The sequence below is a fragment of the Pristiophorus japonicus genome, chromosome 18 (assembly GCF_044704955.1).
Source record: "Pristiophorus japonicus isolate sPriJap1 chromosome 18, sPriJap1.hap1, whole genome shotgun sequence".
NCBI lineage: Eukaryota > Metazoa > Chordata > Chondrichthyes > Pristiophoridae > Pristiophorus > Pristiophorus japonicus.
Genome location: NC_091994.1, coordinates 15911212 through 15917519, shown reverse-complemented (window position 1 = coordinate 15917519; position 6308 = coordinate 15911212).

Here is a 6308-nt window from a genome sequence, read left to right as displayed (position 1 = left end):
ATGAAAGTCTCTGTGTGCTGGTATGGGTGCTATGTGAAACAAGAATGGAAAGTTCCTATTGGACATGAGCCGATATGTAGCACAAATTTGGCCCTTATTAGAATTGTCACTCAGGCGGACAGGCACATCCTAGTGATAGTGGGCAGTCAGGTGGGCAGGCCACATAGTTTGCATGCCAGACGTGAGACTCACAAAGCAAGCGCTCTACTCGGAACTCGTCCACAGCAAATGAGCCAAAGATGGGCAGCGGAAACGTTACAAGGACACCCTCAAAGCCTCCCTGATAAAGTGCGACATCCCCACCGACACGTGGGAGTCCCTGGTCAAAGACCGCCCTAAGTAGAGGAAGTGCATCCGGGAGGGCGCTGAGCTCCTCGAGTATCATCGCCGAGAGCATACAGAAATCAAGCGCAGGCAGCGGAAGGAGCATGTGGCAAACCAGACTCCCCGCCCACCCTTCCCCTCAACCACTGTCTGTCCCACTTGTGACAGGGACTGTGGTTCTCGTATTGGACTGTTCAGCCACCTAAGAACTCATGCTAAGAGTGGAAGCAAGTCTTCCTCGATTCCGAGGGACTGCCTATGATGATGATGAGTGATAGTTTGTGAGGGAAATTGAATAAATGCTATACCGGTGCAGTAGTGGGTATTCTTCTGAAGGTGAGGCTCAGGTCCATTGTTGTGGCAGAATAGAGGGAGCTTTACATAGCATCTAGCTGTGCCAACGCTGATCTGGGAGTGCTTCATGCCGTGCTATATAAAGCAAGCTCTCTACTCGGAACTACTTCACGGCAAACGAGCCAACTGATGATGATGATGATGCTATACAAGACCCCTTTCGACTTCAAAAGGGTGTGCTCCTACTTTTTTCTTTTATTTCTCCAATTTTCACTTTTTTTCTCCCCCATGCTGCAAGCACCGATCCTTGGTGGAGTATGGTTCAATAGGCACTCTATACCTTGCCAAAGTGCTCATTTTTCATGTGTGAGCCTAAATTAAGAGCATGCTATTTAACTGTGGAGGGCAGCCCCAGCGGAGCCCGGTCCTGCTTCCGCCCAACATCTGTACCATACCTTGCAGCGGTGGTCACTGGTCAGCGAACCGGAGCAGTAATCCTGGCTGATTTTAACCCTCTCTCGTCCAAGGGCACTGAGGCCAATGGCAGTGCCTCAATGCCTGAGTCACAGTGCCTTTTTCCGTTCAGCACAGAGAATGGTCGCATAGTGGATATGTTACTGGACTAGTAATCCAGAGGCTTGGACCAATGATCCAGAGACATGAGTTCAAATCCCACCACAACAGCTGGGGAATTTTAATTCAGTTAATTAAATAAATGTGGAATTAAAAAGCTAGTATCAGTAATGGTGACCATGGAATGACTGAAATGTCATACAATCCCATCTGGTTCACTAATGTCCTTTAGGGAAGGAAATCTGCCGTCCTTACCCGGTCTGGCCTATATGTGACTCCAGACACACAGTGATGTGGTTGACTCTTAAGTGCCCTTTAAAATGGCCTAGCGAGACACTCAGTTAAGGGCAATTAGGGATAGGCAATAAATGTTGGTCTTGCCAGCGACGCCCACATCCCGTGAATGAATTTTAATAAAAACAAAGTAGGGCGAGTCAGCATTCAGTACAACTCCCAGACTCATCCGCTGGTTGCGGTAGATGGCTATTACGCTGGTGGCCCTCACCACACACATAAAAAATGCATTTTGTTTATTGTCTCATTTACAATAATGGGAAAACCTCTGATGTGCTGAGGTTTAGTGGTCTTCCTAGACAAGAGGTCAATTTATCGGGTAGTGGGACAGTTTTTGTTTGCAGCATTACGTTCACTGCAGTACTCCGGTAATGCCATTCAGCTGTTTTTACTTAAATGAAACTGACTGCGTTGACCTACCATTAGGTGACTGCAGGGATTTATTTTTGATCAAATGACAGGATTTTTTTTTGCGTGCACGCGAGCTGCTGGGGCAATACTTCTTGATTCAGCAGCTTTAATCAGGCACTTTGATTGGAAATGCTCACCGCAACAACGAGCTCTCCTGCTCATTAATAATTTATCACCGGCCTGAAGCAAATTGAACAATCAAGCACGGAAGCAATCAATTTGGCCAGATGCAAATTGCGACGGTATCAGGTGACCTGAATGTTAAAAAGAGGTCACTCCCCCGCCCTTCAAGTGCGGTGATATTCAGTGCTTGAAATATCAATACCAATGTCACTGAAAATAACAAACTTTTACAGTGTCAGCTGTGGCTCAGTGGGTAGCACTCTCGTCTCTGAGTGAGAAGGTTATGGGTTCAAGTCCCACGCCAGCGACTTGAGCACTAAAATCTGGGCTGACACTCTAGTGCAGTGCTGAGGGAGCGCTGCACTGTTGGAGGTACCAGCTTTCAGATGAGACGTTAAACTGAGGCCCCGTCTGCTCTGTCAGGTGGACGTTAACGATCCCATGACACTATTTCGAAGAAGAGCAGGGGAGTTATCTATCATGTATTCAACTGTCATTGTAACTCATCTGTAAGCTGACTTAAGTTGTATACCTTGAGAACACTGACCACAAGGGGCCGAACTTGTGGGAGACACTCCTAACCTGGACTTTCTGATATAAAAGGGGAAGCTCCACCCACTGTCTGTCTCTTGAGTAATAAAGTTAACTAGTCACAGAGTGACCTTCTCTCAAGCATGGGCCTTGTGTGCATTTATACTGTATAGTAAGGGCATATCATTATCCCTGGTGTCCTGGCCAATATTTATCCCTCAATCAACATAACAAAATAACAGATGATTTGATCATTATCACATTGCTGTTTGTGGGAGCTTGCTGTGCACAAATTGGCTGTCGCGTTTCCCACATTACAACAGTAACTGCACTTCAAAAGTACTTCATTGGCTGTAAAGTGCTTTGAGACACCCAGTGGTCATGAAAGGCGCTATTTAAATGCAAGGCTTTCTTTCTTTAGTTAATGCTGATTTTCCCGATGTCTCTCTCTGAGTGGAATAATAACGCTAGTTTACAATCGCGACACCCTTGCTGTTCATTTTTGTTCTCCCAATTGGATAACAAATTATTTTATTCACGGTGCGACATTTTGGATTGGTTGGGAACATGAGGTGGCATCGTTTTATCCCAGAACATCGTCTGTTCAAACTTTATCGGTTCTCCGTCCTTCCAATTTGCATTGCTGCAGATGGGGTTCATGCAAAGCTACAGTGTTTAAAGATACAGCCCTCTGGTCATTCTTCTCCGTGTGAGTTTAGACAGTCAATGTTAGCAGGTTATTCAACTAAGGGGTAAGGGCGGTGGGAGGGAGGGGGCATCACTGACAAACCCATGCATTCACACACATAGCCTTTCCAAGATGAGTTGCTGGATCATGATCAAGAGTGAGAAACCTAGCTGATTTTTTGTTCCATCTAGGGAAGGTGTACTGATGCCAATACCAACCCTCCCAAGGCACTCCACAGGACTGTTTTCAAACAAAATCTAACTGCGAATTTAACAGTGATCCACATAAGGAGATATTAGGCGAAATGACCAAAAGCCTGGTCAAAGATCTAGGTTTTAAGGAGTGTCTTAAAGGAGGATAGAGAGGCGGAAAGGTTGAGGGAGGGAATTCCTGAGCTTAGGGCCTAGGCACGGCCACCAATGGTGGAGCGATTAAAATCAGGGATGCTCAAGAGGCCAGAATTTGCAGAGCGCAGTCATCTCGGGGGTTGGGGGTCGGGGTTGATGTTCCCTGTAAGCTGCGCTTTGTTCTGCACGTTCTGTTTCTTTTTGATGCGTGGTCCCTTTAAATTTCTGCGTATGCGCGGTGTTTACAGTGTAACAGCCGGTGAGTGGCCTGCACGAGATCTCACAGATTATTGCATCTGCCACGCGCAGGCGCGCCTTAGCGGTAACATCAGTTGTCGGGCTGGAGATTACAGAGATAGGGAGGGGCGGGGTCATGGAGGTTCAATCCCCAACCATTCAACATAACAGTCAGCCTAATTCCCAACTGCCCTGTTTGCGTAAATGGGGCTGTGCTAAGAAACAAAATTCCAGCAAATTAAGGTCAAATATGCATGCACAAAAAAAATAACTTACAGGAAATGAGAAAGCTTGCTGGAAGCTGATCACAATATTGGAAAATTCACAATTTAGTCCCAGTCACTTCACTCTCAAGTAAATTAAAGGGGCATTCCTGAGAAGATTTTAGATTAGGTAATCTTGCTCTTAAAATGAAGCCATTTTGCTAAATTTTTCACTATTCCTACTTTAACTTAGCCACAATTTCTATCAAAATTAAGATCAAAATCATAAATTAGGAGTGATGTACTGATTGCAGTAATATGCCCGCCTCTGTTTATAACCAAATTAAAGAATCCTTGCAGTCATCAGATCTTGATGATACGGCCCCTTTTAATACTGGTTTCAAAATCAAGTTCCAAAACAGACTAATAATAATTTCATTTTTTTTAAAAGAACAGTGCATCTGGGAAACATGTTCCGGCATTATTCAATTGGAAATGATGCGAAACACCTTGAAGGAGCTCGTAATGTGAGCCTGTGCACATTGCCTTATTTCCGACTCCCTGCTGATTTCTCCTTTCAGCAAGACCTGCTGATGGCAGCAATGTGGCAAAATTTATCCCAACACTAATCTTCTCACCAGTGTATATCGGTGTTATCCTGGTATAAACCAGGATTGATGCAGGGGTCTGTTTGGAGAAGGATGGAGGTGGGGGGGAGGGGTGGGAGGAAGGGGAACAAGCCAGGAGGAAGGAATATTTATACTGGACTTGAACGGATGCCCTTTAGCACAGATTAAAGGTTTATACTGGAGACTGTTAAAGGGACAACATAAGAGCTCAGGAACAGGAGTAGGCCATTTAGCCCCTCGAGCCTATTCCACCATTCAGTGAGATCAAGGCGGATCTGCGACCTAACTCCATTTACCCATCTTTGCCTCATATCCCTTAAAAGCTTTGGTTAACAAAAATCTATCAATCTCCGATTTAAAATTAACAATTGATCTAGCTTCAATTGCCGTTTGTGGAAGTGAGTTCCAAACTTCCATCACCCTTTGTGTGTAGAAGTGTTTCTTAATTTCACTCCTGAAAGGTCTGGCTCTTTTTTTTAGAAAGAAAGAAAGACTTGCATTTATAGAGCGCCTTTCGCGACCAGTGCACCAGCGCGGCCTTCGGCTGCCTGAGGAAGAAAGTGTTCGAAGATCAGGCCCTCAAATCTGGCACCAAGCTTATGGTCTACAGGGCTGTAGTGATACCCGCCCTCCTATATGGCTCGGAAACGTGGACCATATACAGTAGACACCTCAAATCGCTGGAGAAATACCACCAGCGATGCCCCCGCAAGATCCTGCAAATCCCCAGGGAGGACAGACGCATCAACATCAGTATTCTTAATCAGGCCAACATTCCCAGCATCAAAGCACTGACCATACTCAACCAGCTCCATTGGGCGGGCCACATTGTCCATATGCCTGACACAAGACTCCCAAAGCAAACGCTCTACTCAGAACTCCTACACGGCAACCGAGCCCCAGGTGGACAGAGGAAACATTTCAAGGACACCCTCAAAGTCTCTTTGATAAAGTGCAACATCCCCACCGACACCTGGGAGTCCTTCGCCAAAGACCGCCCTAAATGGAGGAAGAGCATCCGGGAGGGCGCTGAGCACCTCGAGTCTCGTTGCCGAGAGCATGCTGAAAACAAATGCAGGCAGCGGAAGTAACATGCGGCAAACCAGACTCCCCACCCACCCTTTCCTCCAACGACTGTCTGTCCCACCTGTGACAGAGACTGTAATTCCCATATTGGACTGTTCAGTCACCTGAGAACTCACTTTTGAAGTGGAAGCAAGTCTTCCTCGATTTCGAGGCACTGCCTATGATGATGATGATCACGACCACCGAGCGTCTCAAAGCACTTTACAGTCAATGAAGTACTTTTGGAGTGTAGTCACTGTTGTAATGTGTAATTTAGACTGTTCCCCCTAGTCCTAGACAGCAAAAATCGTTTCTCTCTATCTACCCTATCTATTACCTTTAATATCTTGAAAACTTCGATCAAATCGCTATTTAACCGTCTAAATTCCAGGGAATACAACCTTAGTTTGTGTAATGTCTCCTTATTTCAGTCGTTTGAAAACATATTAAAGGTAAATTTTGTGAGCACCCACTGCCCTGAGCCACTGGCAGGACTGTGCAAGCAGCCAGAAAATTGAGGGCAATGTGAGACCATGTAGGGCATCACAAACTGTACCCCATTATGCAATGATTTATAACATATTGAAAC